This window comes from Tachyglossus aculeatus, chromosome 17 (genome assembly GCF_015852505.1).
Source record: "Tachyglossus aculeatus isolate mTacAcu1 chromosome 17, mTacAcu1.pri, whole genome shotgun sequence".
In the NCBI taxonomy this organism is placed as follows: Eukaryota; Metazoa; Chordata; class Mammalia; order Monotremata; family Tachyglossidae; genus Tachyglossus; species Tachyglossus aculeatus.
This window is the reverse complement of record NC_052082.1, coordinates 8332258-8359896: the sequence shown is the minus strand read 5'-3', so window position 1 is coordinate 8359896 and position 27639 is coordinate 8332258. Positions and strand designations below refer to the sequence as shown.

Here is a 27639-nt window from a genome sequence, read left to right as displayed (position 1 = left end):
TTGCTTTTTGTGAAATCCCAGGCTGGGGTGCACGAGGAGTTGGGGAGAGGGGGGGTCCTGAATGAATATTTATTTATTCATTATTTATTGAAATATTTATTCAGATGTATTACTCTATTTTACTTGTACAGATCTATTATTCTATTTATTTTGTTAATGATGTGCATATAGCTTTAATTCTATTTGCTCTGAGGATTTTGACACCTGTCTACATGTTTTGTTTTGTTGCCCCGTCTCCCCCTTCTAGACTGTGACCCCATTGTTGGGTAAGGAGCTTAGAACAGTGCTTTGCACATATTAAGCGCTTAACAAATGCCATTATTATTATTCATTCAGTTAATCGTATTTATTGAGCACTTACTGTGTGCAGAGCACAGGTTGGCAACACAGAGAGACGGTTCCTACCCAGCAACGGGCTCACAGTCTAGAAGAATAATAATTTTGGTATTTGTTAAGCACTTACTATGTGTCAAGCACTGTTCTAAGTGCTGTAGAGGATACAAGGTGTTCACGTCCCATGTGATAATAATAATAATAATAATGATGGTATTTGTTAAGTGCTTACTATGTGCAAAGTACTGTTCTAAGCGCTGATGTACTCACAGTCTTAAACCCCATTTTACAGATGAGGGAACTGAGGTGCAGAGAAGTGAAATGACTTGCCCAAAGTCACACAGCTGACAAGTGGCAGAGTGGGGATTTGAACACATGATCTCTGACTCCCAAGCCTGTGCTCTTTCCACCGGGCATTATTATTAGGGCCCCTCCTTCCTCTCCCCCTCCCCCCAACCCTACCTCCTTCTCCTCCCCACACCACCTGTATATATGTTTGCACAGATTTATTACTCTATTTTACTTGTACATATTTATTATTCTATTTATTTTATTTTGTTAATATGTGTTGTTTTGTTGTCTGTCTCCCCCTTCTAGACTGTGAGCCCGCTGTTGGGTAGGGACCGTCTCTATATGTTGCCAACTTGTAGTTCCCAAGCGCTTAGCCCAGTGCTCTGCACACAGTAAGCACTCAATAAATAGGATTGAATGAATGAATGAATGAATGAATGAATGATTGCATGAGTCTTCTAGACTGTGAGCCCATTGGTGGGGAGGGACCGTCTCTATAGGTTACCAACTTGTACTTCCCAAGCGCTTAGTACAGTGCTCTGCACACAGTAAGCGCTCAATAAATACGGTTGATTGAATGAATGAATGAATGAATGAATTAGGGACTGTCTCTATCTGTTGCCGACTGGGACTCCCCAGTTGTCAGTTATGTGACTTTGGGCAAGTCACTTCACTTCTCTGTGCCTCAGTGACCTCATCTGTCAAATGGGGATTAAAACTGTGAGCCCCCCATGGGACAACCTGATCTCCTTGTAACCTCCCCAGCGCTTAGAACAGTGCTTTGCACATAGTAAGCACTTAATAAATGCCATTATTATTATTGTTATTAGTTCAGTGCTCTGCACACAATTAAGCGCTCAATCAGTGCGATGGAATGAATGACAATTTCTGTGGCCTGGACCAGGCTGATGGGCCGGGGGATGCCAAGCTAAGCCAGTGTGGCTCAGTGGAAAGAGCCCGGGCTTTGGAGGCAGAGGTCATGGGTTCAAATCCCGGCTCCGCCAACTGTCAGCTGTGTGACTTTGGGCAAGTCACTTAACTTCTCTGTGCCTCAGTTCCCTCATCTGTAAAAGGGGGATTAAGACTGTGAGCGCCCCTGTGGGACAACCTGATCACCTTGTAACCTCCCCAGCGCTTAGAACAGAGCTTTACACATAGTAAGCGCTTAATAAATGCCATTATTATTATTACTATTATTATTATTATTATTATTATTATTAAGCCGGGGAAAGGAGCGGGCCACCGCAGCCCGGGCCCGCGCCGACACTGCCACCTAGCGGCCACATCTGCCACACCAGATCTTCTTTCATTCATTCATTCAGTCGTATTTATTGAGCGCTTACTGTGTGCAGAGCACTGTACTAAGCGCTTGGGAAGTACAAGTTGGCAACATATAGAGACGGCCCCTACCCAACAGCGGGTTCACAGTCTAGAACTTCTCACTTCTTGAAGATTCATGAGAAGCAGCGTGGCTCAGTGGAAAGAGCCCGGACTTTGGAGTCAGAAGCCATGGGTTCAAATTCCGACTCCTCCAATTGTCAGCTGTGTGACCTTGGGCAAGTCACTTAACATCTCTGGGCCTCAGTTCCCTCAACTGTAAAATGGGGATTAATACTGTGAGCCCCCTGTGGGACAACCTGATCACCTTGTAACCTCCCCAGCGCTTAGAACAGTGCTTTGCATGTAGTAAGCGCTTAATAAATGCCATCATTATTATTATTAATACAGGTCCGCAGTCCTGGCACACAAGACGGCTGACTGCGGTCAGTTATTTAAAATGACCCCCGGCACAATAAATCTTCACTGCTTTTCAAGATACTGTAATCGCTTCAGTTTCTTCATTTTATGAACAAATTGTATGCTTTACTTCTCCACATCTTAGAGAAGCAGCGGGGCTCAGTAGAAAGAGCCCGGCCTTGGGAGTCAGAGGTCATGGGTTCAAGTCCCAGCTCTGCCAATTGTCAGCTATGTGACTTTGGCCCAGTCACTTCACTTCTCTGGGCCTCAGTTCCCGCCTCTGGAAAATGGGGATGAAGACTGTGAGCCCCCCGTGGGACAACCTGATCACCTTGTAACCTCCCCAGCGCTTAGAACAGTGCTTGGCACATAGTAAGTGCTTAATAAATGCCATTATTATTAAGCGGCGTGGCTCAGTGGCAAGAGCCCGGCTTTGGGAGTCAGAGGTCGTGGGTTCTAATCCCGCCTCCCCCACTTGTCAGCTGGGTGACTTTGGCCAAGTCACTTCACTTCTCTGGGCCTCAGCTATCTCATATACAAAATGGGGATGAAAACTGTGAGCCCCCCGTGGGACAACCTGGTCGCCTTGTAACCTCCCCAGTGCTTAGAACAGTGCTTTGCACATAGTAAGCACTTAATAAATGCCATTATTATTATTATTATTCTCTGGGCCTCAGTTCCCTCATCTGGAAAATGGGGATGAAGACTGAGAGCCCCACAGTTCAAGATGCCATTAAACAAGCAGCGTGGCTCGGTGGAAAGAGCATGGGCTTGGGAGTCAGAGGTCATGGGTTCAAATACCCACTCCGCTGCTTGTCAGCTGTGTGACTTTGGGCAAGTCACTTCATCATCATCATCAATCATATTTATTGAGCGCTTACTGTGTGCAGAGCACTGTACTTCACTTTTCTGGGCCTCAGTTCCCTCATCTGGAAAATGGGGATGAAGACTGGGAGCCCCACGTGGGACAACCTGATCACCTTGTATCCTTCCCAGCACTTAGAACAGTGCTTTGCACGTAGTAAGCGCTTAGCAAATGCCATTATTATTATTATTATTATTATTATTCTCTGTGCTTCAGTTACCTCATCTGTAAAATGGGGATTAAGACTGTGAGCCCCACATTGGACAACCTGATCACCTTGTATCCCCCCAGCGCTTAGAACAGGGCTTCGCACATAGTAAGTACTTAACAAATACCATTATTATTATTATTATAATCTGCTGCGACACCCCTGCGCTCCCAGGTGACCTGGGCCACAAGCCGGCTGGGAAGAGGGAATCCAGGGCCCACGTGCCTTTGGACCTCGATGTCCCAGGAAGAGGGTCGGACATGACCCTGACCGCTCGTGATGACAATAAAATGAGGCCCCACCCAGGTCGACTGCCCAACCTTATTTTGTTCTGGGTCAATCCATCGATCCGATGGTCTTTTTTGAGCCCTCACTGTGTGCAGAGCCCTGTACTAAGCGCTTGGGAAAGTACGGCTCAACAGAGTTGTAAGATGTGGTCCCCAGCCACAACAAGCTTACAGTCGAGAGGGCTCACGGAGGCCTGCCGGAGAGCTGTTTGGGGACGGGGGAAGACTCGAAAAGTCCAGTCGAAGGGACTCGAAGTCCGGTGGGCTTGAAAATCTGGGTGGGGGGAATGGTGGGGGGGGGGAGAGGGGCGCAACCACCTCTCATATCTCCAGGGGCTTCGGAATGAGAAGATCCAGGGCTTGTACTCTGTGTGTGTGTGTGTGTGTATGCATGTGAGTTTGTGTGCGCTCCAGCCCAGTAGAAAGAAGACTTGCACGTGGATAGTAAACTGAATATAATAATAATAATAATTTTGGTATTTGTTAAGCGCTTACTATGTGCAAAGCACTGTTCTAGAAGCGTTGGGGAGGATACCAGGTGATCAGGTTGTCCCCTGCGGGGCTCACAATCCTAATCCCCATTTTACAGATGAGGTAACTGAGGCACGGAGAAGTGAAGCGACTTGCCCAAAGTCACACAGCTGACAAGCAGCGGGGCCGGGATTTGAACCCGTGACCTCCGACTCCCACGCCCATGCTCTTTCCACTGAGCCACGCTGCTTCCTTAATGGCATCTTGAAACTTGGAATATGGCACCTTCTCCCTTTCTTCCCCCTCGCCACATCAGTCCTGCACAACACACCTGATAGGCACCACTGGCCTAGAGGAGACGATTCTGAACTAGGACTCAAAAGTTAGAAGTTCTACTCAAATGCTGAGCAGAGTGCTCTGCACACAGTAAGCGCTCAATAAATACCCTTGATTGAGGGACTGGTATCTTGCGGAGTGAGCAAGATGACATGGTCAGTAAAGCACTCTGTGTGTCTCGCATATGTCATGTACAACAATATACCTTCTGCAGTCCGTGTGTGCACAGCTGCTGATTTATTCCAATGAAAAGATAAAAGATTTCTTTAAACCTGGAGTATTTATTATTTTTACTGTTATTTGTTAAGCGCTAACTATATGTCAAGCACTGTTTTAAGCACTGGTTAGAACCGGGGCTCAGGAGCTCCAGGGCTTGCCCTCTACAAGGCAGGCAAGACCCCCAAAAGCCCGAAAGGAGTGGCTTTCAATCCACATTCCCCGCATCCCTCCGACAAAGTCCATAACCCCGTTTCATAATTCCAGACTACGCTGGAAGAAAGATGGGCTCCCTCGGTGCAAAATTGACATGTAAGAAGGACATGTTCCCATTCCTTTCTTCGTCGCCCTGACTCGCTCCCTTTATTCATCTCTGCCTCCCAGCCCTACAACATTTATGTCCAGATCTTCAATTTTATTTTATTCCTATTCACGTCTGTCTCCCCCTCTAGATAGTGGACAGGGAACGTGTCTGCTTTTGTTTCACTGTACTCTCCCAAGCGCTCAGCACAGTGCCCTGCACCCAGTAAGCGCTCCAGAAATACGATTGAGCTGATTGAACAAACGCTAGATATTTCCTTCAAACCTCTGGTCACGAGTTCCGCGTCCAGGCTGGCGTTCCCGAGACCCGACTGGGGTCGACACGTCCCGATCGCACAGCTGGACCAAGTGACCCGGGGAGAAGAGGCGCGGCCTGTCTGTCCTGTTCTGGGGTCTCTGCCTGCCCGGGAACACGGTGCCTCCCTCCTGCGGGAGTTGGGACAAGATGTCTCTGGTCACCAGCCAGCTGAATCTGTCGGATAAGGTGTGGCCAAGGGTGAGCTGCCATGTCAGGTTGAGTTCATTCGGTGGTATTTATTGACAACTTACTGTGTGCAGAGCACTGTCCTAAGCGATTGGGAGAGTACAATACAACAATAAACAGATGCATTCCTACCCAATCAGCCCTCACTCCTCTGGAAACAGTCTCGGGGAGCCCTCCGAGTGGACAAACCGGCACCTCTGTTTACAGGGAAGCACGAAACTTGGAAAAAAATTGAGGCAGGAAGCAGTGTGCCTTGTGAAAAGAGCCCGGGCCTGGGACCCTGGGTTCTAATTCTGGCTCTGCCACTTGCCTGCTGGGTGACCTTGGGGAAGTCACCTCACTTTTCAGGCCCTCAGTTCCCTCACCTGTGAAACAGGGATTTAGACTGAGCCCCATATGGGGCAGGGACTGCGTCCAACCCGATGACCTTGTAGAGAAGCAGCGTGGCTCAGCGGAAAGAGCCCGGGCTTTGGAGTCAGAGGTCATGGGTTCAAATCCCGGCTCCACCACTTGTCAGCTGTGTGACTTTGGGCAAGTCACTTCTCTGCGCCTCAGTAAAATGGGGATTAAGACTGTGAGCCCCCCGTGGGACAACCTGATCACCTTGTAATCTCCCCAGCGCTTAGAACAGTGGTTTGCACATAGTAAGCGCTTAATAAATGCTATCATTATTAGTAGTAGCAGTAGTACAGTGCCTGCCTCATAGTAAGTTCTCAACAAAAGCTATTTTAAAAAGTGCTTGCCTGGGGGCTAGACATTATGGAATGGCAAAAAAGTGAGCAGCTGAGCACTAGGAAGGGGAAGGGAAGAGCAGAGTTCAGGCTACTGGCAGCAAGGGGAAGCTTCCCTCTCTTGCTTCCCTCCTTCTGCCCCAGGGCACTGCAATAGGCCCAGGCCCAGGCCCAGTCAATCACTGGTATTGATTGAGCGCTTACTATATATATACAGAACACTGTTCCAAGCACTTGGGAGAGTACGATATAATAGAGGTGGTAAACATGTTCCCTGCCCTCTCTCATACACAATCACACTCACTGTCTCATTCACACAATCTCACCCTCTCTTTTTAAACACAATCACGCACTCACTGTTTCATTCACATAATCTCTCCCTCTCTCATACAGGATCACACACTCACTATCACATCCACACAATCTCACCCTCTCTTTCTTACACAATCACACAGTCACTATCACATTCGCACAATCTCATCCTCTCTTCCTCATGCACAATCACACACTCACTGTCGCATTCACAAAATCTCACCCTCTCTTTCTCACACTAACACACACGCACACCTTCGCACACTCCTGCTCCATACACTCACACGCTGACACACCGCTTGCTCACATATCCGCATTCTCTCTCACACTTTATGTTTCACACACAAACACACACATACACACACTCACGCAGGCAATCTTCCCTTGTGAGTTGCCGTGCCAAGAACGAGGGAGACCCCCACGGAAATCAACCACTTCCCTGACTGTAAAGTTCTCTGAACAGAATAGAGGCTCAATGCATGCCAGTGATTGATTTATTTGTCTACCAATTCTATTGTAGTGCACTCTCCCAAATGCTTAGTACAGCGCTCTGCACAGAATAGACACTCATTGCATACCATTCATTGAATCGCTGATTGATTCCCTCATTTTCACCACCAATTTTGAGACAGGAAAATTGTCAGCCACTTAAGCCACTTTTTTTTCGAGACGGCTTCTAGTTTGAGAAAGGGAAAAGGAACAGTTTCTAGTCATTGGCAGCGTGGCTCAGTGGAAAGAGCCCGGGCTTTGGAGTCAGAGGTAATGGGTTCAAATCCCGGCTCCGCCGCTTGTCAGTTGTGTGACTTTGGGCAAGTGACTTAACTTCTCTGTGCCTCAGTGACCTCATCGGTCAAATGGGGATGAAGACTGTGAGCCCCACGTGGGACAACCTGATCACCCTGTAACCTCCCCAGAGCTTAGAACGGTGCTTGGCACATAGTAAAGGCTTAATAAATGCCATTATTATTATTTGCCAATGTCACTCATGATCCACCCTCAATATGAAATAATAAAACTAAACCAAACGTCCTAGAACACAGTCAGCTTAGCTCACCAACACTGAGGCAGAGATTCCAGCACCTCAGCAGTGTCCGCTCCTCATAGGCAGGGAATGGCTCTTGTGCTTCCGTTGCATCTCCCAAATGCTTAGTGCATTGCACTGCATTCAGTGGGTGCTCAATAAATACCACTCCACTGCTACTCTAATGAGGGGGACTTGTGAAAAGAATGGTTCATTGCAGGATATCCGAGGAGCTTTAGTATGGTGACCCGTCTTGGGCTCCATGCAAGTTGATGCGGGGAGCGGACGAAGGGGACTAGGGAACTTAGTTTCCAACAGTGCAACAAAGTAGCCAGAGCTGCAGCACTACAAGAGAGGTTGTTGTCACTGGGCAAACACTTTGGAAAAGTGAAAGAAGGTTTTGGGTTCAGGCCCTGTGAAAAGCAGAGGACAACCTTGAAGAGCACAAGATGAGAAGCAGAGCGTTGACTGAATTCTAGTTCTCGGCTACGGGACCTCCCGGACAATAGGATGGTCTTCTAAGAAGGACAGCCCTCCTCCCCTGGGCAGAGTCAATCTATCGGTTGGTCAATCCATCGCTGGTACATATTGAGCACTTACTGCATGCAGAGCACTGTGTTGCGCAGTATTGAGCACTGACAATGCTTTCCTGTAAATTCACGCTGTCTCGCTGATGACCTTTGCCAAGTTATCTGCTTCATGCCAGTGAGGACGCCATTGGGAGAGTACAATACAACACAGTACAACGATAAACAGACACACTCCCTGCCCACAATAAGCTTACAGTCTAGAGGGGTGAGCTTACAGTCTACTCAGTACTTTAGAGGCCCAGAGCACTGCGTAAACCATTCTCCAAGAACCCTCATGGATGCAATCTCGCTGCCAGCCCCATAATCTTCAAAAGGTTGACACCTCTAAATGCCCCAAATGGGCAAATACTCTTTAGACTTTCAGCTTCTCCTCTAGATCGGTAAATCTTTCGGACCTTCTGGGCATGTATGGCGTCTACCAACTGTATTGTACTCTTCCAGGTACAAGTCTCCCAGTCTCCTGAGTGCTCTGCACACAGTAAGAGCTCAATAAATATGATTAACTGATAGATTTCCAAGCATTTAATCCAGTAAATTTTTTTATGGTATTTGTTAAACGCCTACCACGTGCCAGGCACTTGACTAAGTGCTGAGGTAGATACAAAGCAATCAGGTTGGACCCATCCATGTCCCACGTGAGGCTTACAGTCTTAATCCACACTTTACAGATGAGGGAACTGAGGCACAGAGAAGTGAAGTGACTTTTCCAAGGTCACACAGTGGACAAGTGGTGCAGGCAGGATTAGAACTCAGGTCCTTCTGACTCCCGGGCAAGTGCTCTGTTCACTGGGCCACACTGCATCTCAATTACCAACAGTCAATCAAGTACCACTGATAGATTGAAATGGCAGCTAAATGAGGGTTTTGGTCCCTAGAAGAAATCTTCCTCTCATTTTCTCAGGTCCTGATGCTCTCAGAGAACACCTTCCTTTTCCTTAAAGAAAATGAGACAGAAAATAGGACTTAGTACATTGAGACTTTTTCTTTTACGCTAGCACTCTGCCCAACCAGGGCTTTCCTGCCTAAGGAGTGGGTGGAACTGACTCGTTTCTTTCTCTACAAGAACCAGGACCTTTCCATTTCTTCTTTATCCCACATCTGGATGGCTGCAAGTTAAATCAAACAGACCAGCAGAGCAAGCACCTTCTTAATGAAAGACGATTCATGCTTCTCTGGCCTAGCTGTGAAAGTGGATATGTTGATCCTCACATATTCAGGCATGTGCTCCCTACCCCGCACCACTGAGCCACAATGCTTTGGCTAAAATGGTATTGTAAATGAACCTGGAAACCAGATATACGCTTCCAATTACAGACCTTTCTTTCTCATCTACCTCACCACCAACCTCTCGCCAATGTCCTGCCTCTGGCCTGGTACTCCCTCCCCCTCGACTTATTATTAGTAATAATAATAATAGTGGCATTTCTTAAGTACTTACTATGTGTCAAGCTGTGTTCTAAGCACCGGGGTAGAATCAACTTAATCAGGTTGGTCTCAGTTTCTGTTCCCACATTGGGCTCCCAGCCTAAGAAGGGAGAATAGGTATTGAATCCCCGTTTTGCAACTTAGAAAACTGAGGCTCAGAGAAGTGAAGTGACTTGCTCAAGGTCACACAGCAAGCATTTCGCCTCCGGCTGGGGGAGAAGAGGAGAGGAGGAGGAGGAGGACCACACAGAGTTGGGTTTTGGGATGGGGGTGGAAACTAGTGAGGTGAGGCCTGGGAACATGAGAGAGGAAGCGGATCGAGTTTCTTTAGGAACATGATTTTCAGGTCAGATGCCTTGAAAGCCCTGTGCTTTTCAGTAGTAATAATAATAATAATAATGATCATGGTATTTGTTAAGCGCTTACTATGTGTCAAGAACTGTTCTAAGCGCTGGGGTAGATACAGGGTAATCAGGTTGTCCCACGTGGGACTCACGCTTTTTAATCCCCACTTTACAGATGAGGAAACCGAGGCACAGAGAAGTGAAGTGACTTGCCAAGGTCACACAGCAGACAAGTGGCGGAGTCGGGATTAGAACTCATGTCCTCTGACTCCCAAGCCTGTGTTCTTGTCACTAGGCCACGCTGCTCCTCTAAGAGAGGTAATGGCATTGTTCAACAGACTCCCGGAAATGTAACTAAATGGGGGAGAAATGATGAATGAGAGAGAGACTCAGTCCTTCTATCCCTCCATTGCCCACCTCCCTTCCCCTTGTAACAACTCCAAGTTGAGGGAACGGGGGTTACCTCAAAGGGGTCACTGGGTCTTCCTGGACTCTGGGTCTCCCGGCCCTATCAGACTCAAGCGCTTAGTACAGTGCTCTGCATATAGTAAGCACTCAATAAATACGATTGATGATGATTGATGATTCAGGAGCGACTCGTCTGTTTTTTGCTCTTATTTGGAAATCATTGGAAGCCTCCTCTACGCTGTGAATTCCTGGAGAACAGGGATCACATCTACTCAATCTATTCTACCCCACACGGGTTTAACACAGTGCTCCTCACACAGTAGGTGCTCAAAACATACCATTGGCCTATTGATCCCCTGCTGTAGCGTGGACACAGTGTAGAGAAAGAAATGGGGAGCGTAGGCCCCTGGCTCTGCGGGCTGGCACCTGACTGGGCTGCTCTTGAGTTAACAACAGGGAGTGGGTTTCTAGTAGTTTGGCTCAGGTCAGTGGGGAGGGAGGGCCTTATTCTAGCTGGCATGGGCTGGCAGGGCTGGGCGCAAACTCAGACCATTTTGTTCCAGTGAATGTCTCTCTCTCCTTTAATAATTGTGATATTTGTTAAGCGCTTACTATGTGCCAGACACTGTACTCCGCACTGGGGTGGACACAAGCAAATCCCAGTCCCTGTCCCACATGGGGCTCACAGCCAGGCAGACTACCAATCAATGGTATTTATTGAGTGCATGCCGGGTGCAGCACACTGTACTGCACGCGCGGGAGAGTGTGATATAAAAGAATTGGTGGACACGCTCCCTGTCCACTGGGACCTTACAGTCTAGAGGGGGAGACAGACATTAAAATAAATTGTGGATATGGACTTATGTGTTGTGGGGCTGAGGTGGGGGTGAATATCGAGTGTCCCTAATTCTGGGGTTTCTCCCAGCCCCAGGGAGTGTGTTTGGAGATTATATTGTATCTATCCCAGTGCTTACAACAGTGCTTGGCACAGAGTAAGCACATAACAAATACCACAGTTATTATTGTTACTATTATATGGAAGGGGAGGGAGTTACAATGCTAGGGGGAGCAGGAGTCTCTCCAAACAAGGGCACCTTTGGCCATAAATCTGCACTCTCCCATTGCTGGACAATAAGGAACCTTGCAAGGAGGTGAATGCAGCTCTCTTGGTGCAGTTCCAGGAACACATGGAAAACACATGCCTTTTAGAGTCTGAATCTGGGGCCGAATGCTCCATCAGTCTACCTGCAGTGGTGAGCGAAATGACCATCCAGGCCATCAGACGGACTGCTCTTAAACTGCGTAACAGTTCGACTCTCTCCCATTGAGCATCTTCCTTTTTCCCTCCTCAGTGCTTCCGAGGGGCTCTCTCAGATAAACTGCCCTACCGGGAAGGGATGACTCACGGGGCTAGGTGTCTATCTGGAAGCAGCAGCTGGAAGCCACCCCTCCATTGCCCTGGTTTTGTCCCAACAAAACCCGAATCCTCTGTGGGGCTGGGGAGCTCGGGGTGCGGGGAGGTTGGAAACTAGCAGAATTACAATGTTGTCCCCTCACCGGGTAGACCCCAAGGCAGATAGGCCTCAAAGGACTCTCTCTCTCTCAGCATTCTCTGCCACTGACATCCTCGCTGTGGAAAAACACCTAAGAGCACATGGACGCGGATGGCCATGATGATGATGATGATGATGATGACGACGTAGGTGGAAAGAGAAAAGTTCTCGTAGAGTAAATTAAGGAAACAATCGTGTTGCCAAATGACACATTCTCTCATTTTCTACCGCGGTTCTCGCCTTTGGGCAAATCTCACGCACTGTTTATTTAATGTAGCACACTGAGAGGCTCTATTATTTGCTCAGTGGAGGAGGAAGAGGATGATGTCTTTACCAGAACCCTATAGCTCACTCCAGCTTCTCCTGGAAGGCTTGGGGAGAAAAGCAAAGGTCTCCTGTCTTTTCCCTTTCTCTCTGCTGCAGAACCATCTGACTCAATTCAAACCAAGACCAGAAGCAGCATGGCCTAGTGGATAAAGAATGGCCTTGGGAACCAGAGGACTTAGGTTCTAATCTCGACTCCGCCACTTGCCGTGTATGACCTTGGGTAAGTCATTTCACTTCTCTGGGCCTCGGTTTCCTCGAATGCAAAATGGAGATTCAATACCTGTTCTCCCTCCTACTTATACTGAGAGGCTTCACGTGGGACAGGGACTGTATCTGTCCTAGTTAACTTGGATCTACCCTCGTGCTTAGAACAGTGGTTGGCTGTAAGCGCTTAACAAGTACCATACCAAAAAAAAAAAAACTTTTCAGCAAGCTTGCATTTCTCCAAATGGCAAGTCCAGAAACTCGAGTCCATCTCTACAGCTGCCGGAGGGCCTGGGGACCCTTTCCGACCCTAGGTTGGGGCCATATCCTGACCTTTCTTCCCGATTAAAGAAGTCAGACCCTTCCCACGGAGCCATTCTCCAGTGGTGTGGCTTAACCGCGCTTAGTACAGTGCTCTGCACACAGTAAGCGCTCAATAAATATGATTGAATGAATGAACCATCCTGAGGATTGAAATTAGAGCAGCTCCCAAGCTAGAGTGACTCAGAACACACAAGTCTAATTAGTACCCATGCTACTTTGGTTCTGTGGGTTTTTTAAACTTCAGTCATCTTCCCACTCCTCTAGACTGCAAACTCACTGTGGGGCAGGAAAATATCTGATATATTGTTGCATTGTACTCTCCCACGCACTCAGTGCAGTGCTCTGCACACTGTAAGCGCTCATTAAATACAATTGACTACTCCTCAATAACCTCCTCCAACTTTCCATCCTTTTCTGTATCAAGCAAACACTCCTCACCATCGACCTTAGGATACTCAACCAGATCTCCCCCTTTTACCAATCCCCAACTACAACCCAGATTACACAATTCACTTTTCGGTTGCCAACCTTCCTCTCCTCTTCTCCCCTCCTCCCCACCCCCACCCCAACCTCCTCCATGCGGAAGAGTGAGAACTTTGCAGGAGAAGGACAGACTCTCCCTAGGAGCAGGGATTGGGCTAGGTTGGCAACCAGTTTGGGATATTGACTTTCAAACTGCAATTTCAAGATATGGATCCTCGAGTAAGAACTGATATTTATAGAGCTGTCATTCTCCTCCCTTTAGCCAAGGACCGGTCCCTCTGGGCAACCAGAGGAGGGGCATGATGAGAAACAGTGTTGCCCAGTGGACAGAGCACAGGCCCAGGAGTCAGAGGACCTGGATTCTAATCCGGGCTCTACCACTTAACAATAATAATAATAATAATAATAATAATAATGGCATTTATTAAGTGCTTATTATGTGCAAAGCACTGTTCTAAGCACTGGGGGAGATACAGGGTGATCAGGTTGTCCCATGGGGGGGCTCACAGTCTTAATCCCCATTTTACAGATGAGGGAACTGCTGAGTGACACTGGGCAAGTCACTTCACTTCTCTGCACCTCAGTCACCTCAGCTGTAAAATGGGGATTAAGGCTGTGAGCCCATGTGGGACAGGGACTATGTCCAGCCTGCTTTGACTGTATCTACCCCGACGCTTAGTACAGTGCCTGGCACCTAGTAAGTGCTTAACAAATACCACAATTATTATTTTTTATTATTAATAATCATAATGATGGCATTTGTTAAGCGCTCACTATGTGCCAACCACTGTTCTAGGTGCTGGATTTACTGAGGAGGAGTCTGTGTGCCTGGCCCATCCCACTTCCAAATTGGGAAATTCCACACCGGAAGTTGCCCTATATCTTGGAAGTTTATCCCTAAAGAGTCTCGTGTTACAGGAAAATCACATGACAGTAACCAACGTTTCAGTAGGAATTACTGGGTAGGGGAGGAGATGGTTCAGAATACCACAGTTCGGTTGCAAATTTCTCCATTTCAGCCAGGTTCAGCCCAGCTGAAGACACGGTACTATTGCCACTCATGGTTCATCGTACTATGTTAGATCTGGTCAATTTGCAAAAGTCCAAGGGAAACTAAAATACGAAATGTTCGAATTGGGCCAGGCTGCTGCAAGGGGCAAGGAAGCTCAGTGGCAGTAGCAGCCTTGGCACAGGGCACCAAACCCACTTGTACTAACTTCATTCAATCATTCAATCGCATTTATTGAGCGCTTACTGTGTGCAGAGCACTGGACTAAGCGCTTGGGAAGTCCAAGTTGGCAACATATAGAGACGGTCCCTACCCAACAGCGGGCTCACAATCTAGAAGGGGGAGACAGACAACAAAACAAAACATAGTAACAAAATAAAATAAATAGAATAGTAAATATGTACAAGTAAAATAAATAAATAGAGTAATAAATATGCAGAAACATACATACATAGTGACTTGAATATAAATAGCACACCCCTCTAAATGTTGGGGATTTAAACTTGGGGATCATATTACCTCAGAGCACATGGGAGGATTGCGGGGAAGAACCTTCCCTAATTCTTTGAGCACATTTGAGAAGCAGCTTGGCTCAGTGGAACAAGCGCAGGCTTGGGAGTCAGAGGTCATGGGTTCTAATCCTGACTCCGCCACTTAGCCGCTGTGTGACTTTCGGCAAGTCATTTAATTTCTCCATGCCTCAGTTACCTCATCTGGAAAATGGGGATGAAGACTGTGAGCCTGATTACCTTGTATCTCCCCCACTGCTTAGAACAGTGCTTGGCACATAGTAAGCACTTAACAAATACCAAAATTATTATTATTCCTATTAATAATAATGATGATGATAACAATAATAATAATTGTGATATTTGTTGGGCACTTACTATGTACCAGGCACTGTACTTTAGTCATTCCTCAATATCTTTACCAATGGACGGATAAACCTGGATGAATTATCGTCAGGTAAATTCCAGCTATTCATTTCAACCTCTTCAATCAATCAATGATATTTATTGAACACTTACTATGCTCAGAGAACTGGGCTAAGCTCTGGGGAGAGTACAATACAACAGAATTAGCAGACACGTCTCCTGCCCATAAGGAGCTCACAGTCTAGAGGGCAACCTCCTCCTACACCAAATCTTTCCGTGGTTCAATGGAAAGAGCACGGGTTTGGGAGTCAGAGGTCATGGGTTCAAATCCCGGCTCCACCAACTGTCAGCTATGCGACCCTGGGCAAGTCACTTAATTTCTCTGTGCCTCAGTTCCCTCATCTGTAAAATGGAGATGAAGACTGTGAGGCCCCCGTGGGACAACCTGATCACCTTGTAACCTCCCCAGCACTTAGAACAGTGCTTTGCACATAGTAAGCGCTTAACAAATGCCATCATCATTATTATTATTTATTATTGTTGTTGTTATTATTAAATTATGTCCCTCTAGCTACCATCCTTACACTTCTACACCAGCAATATGCTTATGAACTCTTACTCACCTGAGGCCCTTCTGTCCATTTCGACTTGAATAACCTCCTATTTAAGGGCTTATTCCTCTACACACCTATATTTCCTTTCTTTTCTTCTACCTGTAAATCAGTTTATGTCTATCTCCTTCTCTATATTGTTAGCTTCCTGAGGTCAGGGTTTGTGCCCCTTAAAATATCATATTTCCCAAGCAGTTAAGACAGTGCTCTGTATCCAGTAGGAACTTAATAAACATATAGATATATTGATTGATTTCAACAAAACAATTAATCGCATTTATTGAGTGCTTACTGTGTACAGAGCACTCTTCTAGACCGTGAGCCCGTTGTTGGGTAGGGACCATCTCTATATGTTGCCGACTTGTACTTCCCAAGTGCTTAGTACAGTGCTTTGCACACAGTAAGCGCTCAATAAATACGATTGAATGAACGAATGTACTAACGCTTGGAAAAGTACAATAGAACGTGAGTTGGTTAAATGCCGTCTCTGCCCACAGCGAGCTTACAGTCTAGAGAGGGAGACAGAGATTACTATAAATAAATTACGGACAGATAAGTGCTGTGGGGCTGATGAAACAATTCAAGTGTAAGGGTGACGCAGAAGGGAGAGGGAATAGAGGAAATGAGGGCTAAGTTGGGGAGGGCCACTTGGAGGGGATGGGATTTTAATAACACTTGGAAGGTGGGAAGAATAATGGCCCGTCAGATAAGAAGGGGATGGAGTTCCGGCTCGGAGGCAGGATGTGGGCGAGGGGTTGGCAGTGAGATAGATGAGATGGAGGTACACTGAGTAGGCTGGCATTACAGGAGCCAAATGTGTGGGCTGGGTGGTAGTAAGAAAGCAGTGAGGTGAGATAACAAATAACAAATTAAACTGATCTTGATTTCACCACCTCCCTCCTTCCAAGCAGGCCCTGCTCTGGTAAAAGTTCTCATGAACAGGAACAAAATCAAAAGGCACTGGAGAATTCTGAATAATCACTCATCTGACTCCGTTAAGAAAATGTTTACATTTGAAAATGCTACCCGGCCTGCGTGCCCTTACCAACTGGTCTGGTGTTTCGGAGTACAAATATCTAGAAGCATGAGCAGTACTTTCGGATTGGATTCAGAAATATGCTGCCTTAATGGACACAAGATCAATAAAACATCGCTTAAGTTGTTCGATCGGGGTTGAGGACGGAGGGGGTGGGGGAAGTTGCCTCAGAAAAGCCGGAAAATCAGATTCCAAAAATTTGCTTTCTTCAGAACAGAGTGATTTGGTCCTTGAATGGTTACGGTGCTGCTGGGTGACCAGTGAGCCTTGTACCAAGGGCACAGTATTGTACGGAGTTGAGGGGAGTGGCCAGGAGACCTTGGCCAGATCCCCTTGGCTTCCAAGGGTGCGGGGTGCGGGCCTCTGGAGGGAGATATTCCCAATCGGATCGTGTCAATAGACCAAACTGATAGGATTCATGACTGATTCCCAGAGATATTTCCCCTCCTCCCCAGGACAATCTCCCCGCAACTCCGAGCCTGGGAGTCCCTCCCATTCTGTGTCGAGTGGAAAGAGCATGTTGCTGGGAGGCAGAGGACCAGAGTTCTAAACCCGGCTCTGCTGTTTGCCTGCTGGGTCACCTTGAACAATCAATCAGTGGGTTTTTTTGAGTGTTTCCTGTGTGCAGAGCACTGTAATAAGCACTTGGGAGAGTACAATGCAACAGACTTGGTAGTTACGCTCCCTGCTCACAATGAGCTTGAAGTTTAGAAATAAGTACCTAAGTCCCCTAGGCCTCAGTGTCCTCATCTGCAAAATGGGGCTGCCTGCTCTCTATCCTACTTAGATCGCGAGCCCCATGTAGGGCAGCGACTGTATCCGACCAGATTATCTTGTATCTACCCAGCACTTAGTTCAGTGCTTGGCAAATAGTAGGAGCTGAACAATTGCCATAATCATCACTTCATTTGCCAGCACCATTCATTCACTCAATCATATTTATTGAGTGCTTACTGTGTGTAGAGCACTGTACTAAGCGCTTGGGAAGTACAAGTTGAGACAATGCCCCAACTTTTCCTCCTTTCTCACATTCCTCTGGCTGCTCCAGGAGACCTTCCCACACTGAGCCCTCTCCTTCCTCTCCCCCTCTCCCTCCCTCCCCACCCCCCAAGCCTTACCTCCTTCCCCTCCCCACAGCACCTGTATAGATGTGTATATATTTGTACGTATTTATTACTCGATTTATTTATTCATTTTATTTGTACATATTTATTCTATTTATTTTATTATGTTAATATTGTTTGTTTTGTTCTCTGTCTCCCCCTTCTAGACTGTGAGCCCACTGTTGGGTAGGGACCGTCTCTATATGTTGCCAACTTGGACTTCGCAAGCGCTTAGTACAGTGTTCTGCACACAGTAAGCGCTCAATAAATACGATTGGATGAATGAATGAATGAATGAATGAATGCTCTCCTCTCCATTCTTTCTTTCAGCAGTCTGTCGTCCCTTCTCTGTTTCCTTGGGTCCCATTTCCATTGGCTTAGGTCTGCTTCTTTGGGTCCTCAGCTTTTCCCTTTAGCCTCCTTATCCAACCCGGTTCTACATATGAACCTCTCTTTGGTCCTTTCCTCTTTCCCCTGAATCGATCCCTTTCCTGCTCTTCAACCTCCCTCCTTTTCTCTCTACTTTCTGCTCCGACAGTTTCATTTCCCTTTTTCTTTTATTCTGAGGGTCCCTGCTCATCTCCACTTCACTTCCCCAACACAGACTCTCCTCTCCTTCCCCAGCTCTTCCCCGGTGTGGTTCTGGGCCTTTCGAACTTGGTCCTCCTTCCTCTCCTCTCAGAGGAACCTAGACAAGATGGTGACCATGCCAAGGGGATGCAGGCCAAGGAGGTGGAAGAAGGGAGGTTTGCTGTTATTCTCCCCTCTGGTTTCACCCTACTGAGGGAAAGGAACAGTTCTGACAAACCCGGAGCTCCCAGAGTTTGCCCGTGACAGGGATGCAAGGACACCGTCCTCTCGTGTTTCCTCTGAAAACAAACCCTTTTCTTGGTACTGAACGATCCATTTCATTTTTTTAAGCCTTTCCCCACCTTCCCGAGACCAACTGAGCACAGACGCAAACTCCGCTTGCATCATTCTCATAAACACCCGCTGAACTTTATAGTCCCGGTTTAGAAACTTTCCATAATTGCACGTTGCAATTGTGTATCTACAGCCACAGATTAAGGAATAAATAATTAAACAATTCATGAGTAATGCCACCATAATTACGCTAGTTAGACAGACTCTGGGCTGAAAAGGATTTCTTTCTCCAGCGAGTAGCACTTTGTTTAGGGTGGGTCATTCTAAAGTTCAGAGCGGACTAACTAATAACGCGACTCCGAATTACTGGGAAAAATTAAACCGCCCCACCGCTGGCCGATGAATGATCTCCCTATTAATTCTGGCTGTTGAAAGTTTGAAATGGAAGAGAAAGTTTTGCCTCAGTCCTGAGGCTAATTAGTGATACAGTGTAAGGCGTTGGTAAAATAAGTGCGGCTTTGCCTTTGGCAGCTTCCCTTAGCTGTTTCAAGCTTATTTTGAGTTCTCATTTCTTTATGGCCTTGGCGAATGGTGGCATTTTCACCCAACTGTCTGGGGAACCATGACTCTTACAGTTACATTGGACACTTCTGTGGCCAGAATAAGAGTCATTTCCTTTTGAGGTAGTAGGGGGAGGAGGAGGAAGAGTTATAATAGTAGCAGGAGCGGTAATAATAAGAGAAGTAGTGATAATAATAATAATGATATAAGTGCTTACTTTGTGCCAGGCACTGTACTAAGTGCTGGAGTAGTTACAAGCAAATCAGGTTGGACACAGTCCCTGTCCCACGTGGGGCTCACAGTCTCAATCCCCATTTTACAGCAGAGGTAACTGAGACCCAGAGAAGTGAAGTGACTTGCCCAGGGTCACACAGCAGACAAGTGGCAGGGCCGGGATTAGAACCCATGAGCTTCTGACTCCAGGGCCAGTGGTAGCAGTAGTAATTGCAGTGGTTGTAGCAGTAATATTGATAATAGCAGTAATAACTAAAGTGGCCATACCGGGAATATTGATAGTAGTAACAGCAGTATATAATTGTAGTTCTTGTAGCAGTAATATTGATAATAGTGGTAGCAATAGTAGTAATAGTGGAGGTGGTTTAATGATGATAGTATTTGTTAAGCGCTTACTATGTGCCAAGCACTGTTCTAAGCACTGGGGTAGATACAAGGTAATCAGGTTGTCCCACGAGGGGCTCACAGACTTAATCCCCAGTTTACAGATGAGGTAATTGAGGCACAGAAAAGTTAAGCGACTTGCCCAAAGTCACACAGCTCACTACTGAGTGCTGAGAGCAGAGCGTGGTAATAATAATAATCACGGTACTTGTTAAGCGCTTATTATGTGCCAAAGACTGTTCTAAGCATTGGGTCAGATACAAGTCAATCAAGTTGGACACAGTCCCCATCCCACACAGTCTTAATCCCCATAATGGATGGGGTAACTGAGGAACAGAGAAGTTAAGTGACTTGCCCATGGTCACACAGCAGACAAGTGGTGGAGCGGGGATTAGAATCTACGTCCTCTGATGCCCAGGCCCGTGCTCTTGCCACTGGGTCACACTGCTTCTCGGTCGACAGCGTTGTCCCCAGACAGAAAGGACAGCTCTGGAGTCAGAACCTCAAATACCTCACCTCTCATCTAAACCCTGCCACAGGGCCCTGTCTTCTCCCCAGAACCCACATTCCACTCTTGTCCCCTGCCCAACAGAAGCACGGTTTCCACGCCCCCGAAACCCTTCCGTCGTCCCAGACAACATTCCGTGCTTAGGAAACTCCCTGCTGACCTGCTTCAGGAATCATCAGAGCTCAGCTTTTATTTTTGTAGCAACCAAGAGTCTTTTTCTTTCCAAATTTCAAAGGGAATCAAAGCCTAAAGAAAGTCCTGAAAAACTCAATTGAAAGCTAAGCCCAGGGGCCAACTGGCTTTGAATGTGTCCATTTAAAATCGAGGGCCAGTCTCACTGCGGATGAATCCTTGAAGAAATTAGGGTTGGCCAACAGGCTTCCGGTCTCGCCAGCATTTAATGACTTTGGTGGCAAGAGTGCGATGGTAAGTGGGCAAGTAGCATTGTTGTCCAAATGCCAGCTGATCAGAGAGCAGAATCAGAGATGGAGATGGATACAGAGGCTGTGGAGATGAATCACACTCAGGACTCAGGAGATATTTGTTAAGCACTTACTGTGTGCCAAACACTGTACTAAACTCTGGGGTTAAAACAATTTAAGCAGATTGACACAGTCCATTTCCCTCGCGGGGCTCCCAAGTCTAAGGGGGAGGGGGGAACAAGTATTTTGTCTCCATTTCACAAATGAGGAAACTGAAGCACAGAAAAGTTAAGCAACTTGCCCAAGGTCACACAGCAAGTAAGGGGCGAAGGCCAGATTAAAACTTGGGTCTCCTGACTCCCATCCCTAGGCTTTTTAGGCCAGAAGGACTTTTACCTAGGGCAGTGGGCTGATTGAGTCTATCAATCAATTGGGTTAATTGAGCGCTTACTGGGTACTAAATACTTGGGAGAGTGCAATTCAACAGAGTTGGTAGCACGTTGCCTGCCTGCAATGGGCTCACAGTCTAAGAGAACTTTCAAATACTTAGTATGGGGATCCCCAACAGAAGTTGAATTAATGCTAGGATTGGTTGAGCTCCTTGTGTCCGCACTGAGCCCTGGCTCAGATTGGGTGGGCTCCGCTGGGTTGGAAGGGTCAGCCCCCCGTGGGACAACCTGATCGCCTGGTAACCTCCCCAGCGCTTAGAACAGTGCTTTGCACATGGTAAGTGTTTAATAAATGCCATTATGATTACTATTATTATTGTCCAATGAGTGCCTGGCCGCCACCAGCAATAAGAAGGCTTGGCCAGTGACCCAAGGACACAATGGCCTCTGCTGAGAAAACCTGACTCTTTGGGGAACTACTGGACTGTAAGCTCAGTGTGGGGAGGGAATGTGTCTGTTACATTGTTACATTGGATGCTCCCAAGCTTTTAGTACAGTGCTCTGCACATAGGAAGCACTCAATAAATACCATTGGTCGATTACCAGCTAGACTGCAAGCTCGATATAGGCTGGGAATGTGTCTATCAACTCTGTTCTAATAATAATGATGGCATCAACTCTGTTCTAATAATAATGATGGCATTTATTAAGTGCTTACTATGAGCAAAGCACTGTTCTAAGCGCTGGGGAGGTTACAAGGCTTCAAGGCTGTCCATCACCTCGGCCCCTCCTACCTCACCTCCCTTCTCTCCTTCTACAGCCCAGCCCGCACCCTCCGCTCCTCTGCCGCTCAGCTCCTCGCTGGGCCTCATTCTCTCCTGTCCCGCCGTCGACCCCCGGCCCACGTCCTCCCCCTGGCCTGGAATGCCCTCCCTCCACACATCCGCCAAGCTAGCTCTCTTCCTCCCTTCAAAGCCCTACTGAGAGCTCACCTCCTCCGGGAGGCCTTCCCAGACTGAGCCCCCTTATTCCTCTCCTCCTCCCCATCCCCACCGCCCTACCTCCTTCCCCTCCCCACAGCACCTGTATATATGCTTATACAGATTGATTACTCTATTTATTTTACTTGTACATATTTACTATTCTATTTATTTTGTTAATGATGTGCATCTAGCTCTATTTCTATTTATCCTGATGACCTGGCACCTGTCCACATGTTTTGTTTTGTTGGCTGTCTCCCCCTTCTAGACTGTGAGCCTGTTGTTGGGTAGGGACCGTCTCTATATGTTGCCAACTTGTACTTCCCAAGCGCTTAGTACAGTGCTCTGCACACAGTAAGCACTCAATAAATATGATTGAATGAATGAATGAATCAGGTTGTCCCACGGGGGGCTTCCAGTCTTAATCCCCATTTTACAGATGAGGTAACTGAAGCCCAGAGAAATGAAGTGACTTGCCCAAAGTCACACAGCTGACAATTGGTGGAGCCGGGATTTGAACCCATGACCTCTGACTCCAAAGCCCGGGCTCTTTCCACTGAGCCGTGCTGCTTCTCAACCCAGCCTGCGCAGGCCTAATGCCGACCCCCTCACTGTACCTCCATCTCATCTACCCCTCTGTCTACCTCTTGCCCGTTTCCTCCTGCTTCTGGCCTGGAACTCTCTCCCTCCTCACATCCAACAGACAATTACTTTCCCCTGCTTCAAAGCCCTATTGAAGGCACAACTCCTCTGCTTTCCACACGGTAAGTGCTCAATAAATACAATTGAATGAATGAATCGAGACGTTCCCTGATTATGCCCTCTTTTCCTTTTCTTCCATTCCCCTCTGTGTCGTCCTGACTTGCTCTCTTTATTCATCCCCCCTCGCAGCCCCACAGCATCTCTGTAACGTATTTATTTACATTCACGCCTGTCTACCCCTCTAGACTTCTAAGCCCCACAGCATCTCTGTAACGTATTTATTTACATTCACGTCTGTCTCCCCCTCTAGCCTTCTAAGCTCGTTGATGGGAGGGGATGTGTCTGCGATATTGTTACACTGTACTCTCCCAAGCGCCCAATCCAGTATTCTGCACACAATAAACGCTCAATAAATACCACTGATTGATTGACTGGTTACCAGCTGTTTGCAGAACAGGGGTAGAGAGGGGGGGAAAGAGCAGCATCAAACGCACGCGCCGCGGGAAAGGGACTTGTTGTCTAAGGATTGTAGTTTACACTGTTGCCCTTTGCAGCCGGAGTTGGCAGCAGATTGGAGTTCATGGTCTTCAGTCTTCCTCCAAAGTCTCACCACCATCCTCCAACATCACCTGCACCTGCCCCTGGCCCCTTTCCCCTTTGATCCCTCCTCCCACTGGGACAATGGAAAACCAGTTCCTCTAGCAGCAGCGGGGTGGGAGAAGGGGTGGAGAGACCTTTTCCACCCCGGGACAATGGAGGTGGCTGCTGACACCCGGAAGGAATCCAACCAGGAGAGTGTTTGGATAATCTCTGACCCCTGCAAGAGAGCAACTCAGCAGGACTTTGCTCTCTGGCTTCCGCGCTCCTTAGAGATAACACGCGTGAAGTCGGCAGTTCCGTGACCCCACTCATTCATTCGTCCATGGACCCGAGTCCGGACCAGCCCCAGGACTGGGCTTTGGAATGTCACACCGCCCTCCAACCGTTCAATCAGTAATCAATCAGTCAGTCAGTGGTATTTACCGGAGTGCTCACTGTGTGCAGAGCACTGTACTAAGCGCCTGGGAGAATAGAGAAGCAGCGTGGCTCAGTGAAAAGAGCCCGGGCTTGGGAGTCAGAGGTCATGGGTTCTAGTCCTGGCTCCGCCACCTGTCAGCTGTGTGACTTTGGGCAAGTCACTTCACTTCTCTGGGCCTCAGTTACCTCATCTGTCAAATGGGGATGAAGACTGTGAGCCCCATGTGGGACAACCTGATCACCTTGTATCGCCCCCCAGCACTTAGAACAGTCCTTTGCACATAGTAAGTGCTTAACAAATACCAAGATTATTATTATTATTATTACAATACATGCAAAATGGGGATTCAGTACCTGTTCACCCTCCTACTTAGGCTGTGAGCCCCAATGCTTAGTATAGTACTTGGCATATGGTTTGCACTTAACAAATACCACTGTTATTATCGTTATTCTCTCCTCCTTTCCATTGCTTCTTCTCTTTATCTCCCTCTCTCCGTTGTCATCATCATCATCATTATCAAAGGCATTTATTGAGTGCTTGCTATATGGAGAACACTGCCCTTATCGCTGGGGAGAGTACAACAGAGTTAACAATAATAATAATAATGATGGCATTTGTTAAGCACTTACTACTACTACTACTACTAATAATAATGATAGCATTTATTAAGCACTTACTATGTGCAAAGCACTGTTCTAAGCACTGGGGAGGTTACGAGGTGATCAGGTTGTCCCACGGGGGGCTCACAGTTTTAATCCCCATTTTACAGATGAGGTAACCGAGGCCCAGAAAAGTGAAGTGACTTGCCCAAAGTCACACAGCTGACAGTTGGCGGAGCCGGGATTTGAACCCATGACCTCTGACTCCAGATCCCGGGCTCTTTCCACTGAGCCACACTGCTTCTCAGACCCGCTGGCAGACACGTTCTCTGCCCACAGCAAGCTTACGGTCTAGAGCTCACCCTCTTCCCTTCAATCACTCCCCCTGGTTCTCTGAGTCTCCTGCCTCTCCCTCCCAGAGGGCACGTCTACCTCCCCTCAGAAGGAAGGTGAGGTCACGTTTTCTTCTGTTTGTAACAGCTGTTGTTACAGCTCTACACTCATGCCATTGGATTGTGATTAAGAATGGAGTGTGTGTGTGGAATACTTTGTTTATGGAAAGATTTTTATCCCCAAAAGGGAACAGATCAAGGCCCAGCTATATTCGGAAGCTATAAATAGTGCAACGTCTTTGTGGCCCCCCCCAACAAAAGCTCACCACCCTCATTTTCCCCCACCTCCCTGTCTGTAAGCGTGCCCCTCACAGGTCCATCAACCAAGTGGGCCGCTTGTAGACAGAGCTCCGCACTTCCCTCTGCTTCCCCCGTAGTGAAGCAACGTGGCCCAGTGGAAATAATAATAATTGTAGTATTTGTTAAGTACTTACTCTACTGTATTAAATGCAGGGCAGGTACAAGGTAAGTAGATTGGACATGGTCCTGTCTCATGTGAGGCTCACAGTCTTAAGGGGAGTAAGGAGAGGGAGTCAATCCCCATTTTACAGATGAGGAAACCAAGGCATGGAGAAGTTGCGACTTGCCCAAGATCACACAACAGACAAGGAGCACAGCTGATTCTGACCTGAGCTCGGGCCTCTGCTCTTTCCACTAGCCCACACTGCTTCTTAGCAGAGAAAGAGCACAGGCTTGGGAGACAGTCTGGGACTTGAGTTCTTATCCCAGCTCCACCATTTGCCTGCTATGTGATCTTGGGCGGGTCATTTAACTTCCCGGGTACCTCAGGTTCTTCATCTGTAAACTGTGGATTCCTCCTGTTTAGACTGTGAGCCCCACCTGCCACAGGAACTGTTTCCGACCACAACCCCACTTCCTCCTCAGAAACCCCAGCTCTGGTGTTCAGTTGAATTCCTTCCCTCCCCCCATGAGTCATCGAAGACAGAACCATTTGGGTCTTACTGTAATGGAGCCAAGAAGCCTGACGGCATTTCTCGTCACCCCCGGGAGGGTGAGGGGCTCACCGGGGACGTCGAACTCCCGAGGCTGGGGACCTTCAAGTGTCTGTGACGCAGACCGAGGCGGGAGAGAGATCGTTAGACAATTCAAAACTGCCTTTGGATGCTACTTTTACCAGCTCCTGGAGCCAATAGCCCAACAATTTTAATTAGGGAAAAGAGGAGATTGAACCACAGAGGCCATTCCCGAATTCTGTTCCCAGAACGGGTGGAGGCAGAAGTGGAAGCCCAGAACCTGGAAATCCAGTTTCTGATCCTTTCCAGTCCTTTCCCAGGGATGGAGCCAGGCTGGGGGCGGGGGAGGGTAGGATGGTCTGGTGGTTGGCAGTCAGCATGGGGTCCCTGGATCAGTGAGAATCAGGAGTGGACAATCTCCTTATGAGAGGGCTGGGAAATATTCCCTGGGCCAGGCCCTTGGGCCGGGGGGAGAGTCCTGAAGAAGAAAAGACTGATTGTGCCTCAGAAACGGAATGTTTTTTCACTCTGAGGAGAGGAGAGGGTAAAGGAGAAGTGTGAGGGGGAGGGTTGATGGGGAGGAGGATGGGCAAGAAAGAGAAGGGATGGGATGGGAAAGAGGACTGTAAATTCCTTGAGGTTAGGAATGGCATCTGTCTGCACTCCCAAGTGCTGACTACAGTGCTCTGCACACAGTAAGCACTCAACTGATGCTACTGATTGACTGATTGGAAGAGAAAGGGAGAGGAAGAAATGGTCAGGGAAGGAAGGGAAGCAGAATCAATCAATAGTATTTACTGGGAGCTTACCATGTGCAGAGCACTGGACTAAGAAGACTCCAGTAGAGTTAATGGGCACGATCCCTAAATTCAAGGAGCTGGAAATCGGTCCGGGAGGAGATGGACACTAAAATAAAATACAAGTAGAGGGGAAGCAACAGTTTAAAACTATGGCCATAAGTTCACTGGTGGGCGGCTGGAGGTTGGATTCTTCCCCAGCACTTAGGACAGTGCCCGGCACACAGAAAGTGCTAAACAAAGATTCTCACTACCACAGTAAGTGGAGAAAGGGGCTCCTTCTGAAGGGAGCTGGACAAACAGCCTGAAGATCCCCAAGGCAGAACACTGTTGGGAGAAGGAAGGAAGCAGGAAGAGAAAGAGAAAGGGAAGGAAGGATGAAGGAAAAAAGGAAGAGAGGGAGGAAGGAAAGGAGGAGGAAAGGAGTTAGGGAGGGTTGAAGGGAAATCTACATCCTGCTCTGTCAGCCTCTAAGCTCTTCCAGCCCCTCTATCCTGCCCTCCCTCCCTGCCCACAACAGGGCAGCTTTCCAAATCTCCCCACGGCATTCCGGGCCCAAGAAACTCCGGGTTCCTGGCAAACTGGTCTGCAGGGTCATCTGGCCTCTGGTTCTGATTCCATCTCTCATCTCCGCTCTGGGGCCGGGGCCGAAAGGCCCGATGTGTCCGACCTGCTCGCCGGCTGGCGAGATCTCCCTCTCTGGGTCTGCTGGCTGGCAGGCCTCTCCTCAGGTTGGCTGGCACAAGCAACACGTGGCCTGTGTGCCCAGTTGGCGCAAGGTGGACCGGGGTGGCACAGGGGTGGACGGGCACCATGGTGGAGGAGGAGCCCAAACCCTTCGGAAAGGATGTTAGACCCCCCGCTCCAAGCATTCGGCCCGTATCCACCTGGGAAGTGCTCACACGTTACC

General features: G+C 47.8%; 1 protein-coding gene across 1 annotated transcript in view; it reads right to left on the bottom strand.

Moving 5' to 3' along the window:
- The window catches only part of SLC4A4 (solute carrier family 4 member 4), a 355442-nt gene extending 329498 nt beyond the window's left edge, over nt 1-25944 (bottom strand). The window contains exon 1 of the mRNA XM_038758874.1: nt 25922-25944. The gene's annotated coding sequence lies outside the window, so the exon portion shown is untranslated. The remainder of the gene's footprint in view (nt 1-25921) is intronic.
- Between the last annotated feature and the right edge of the window lie 1695 nt (nt 25945-27639).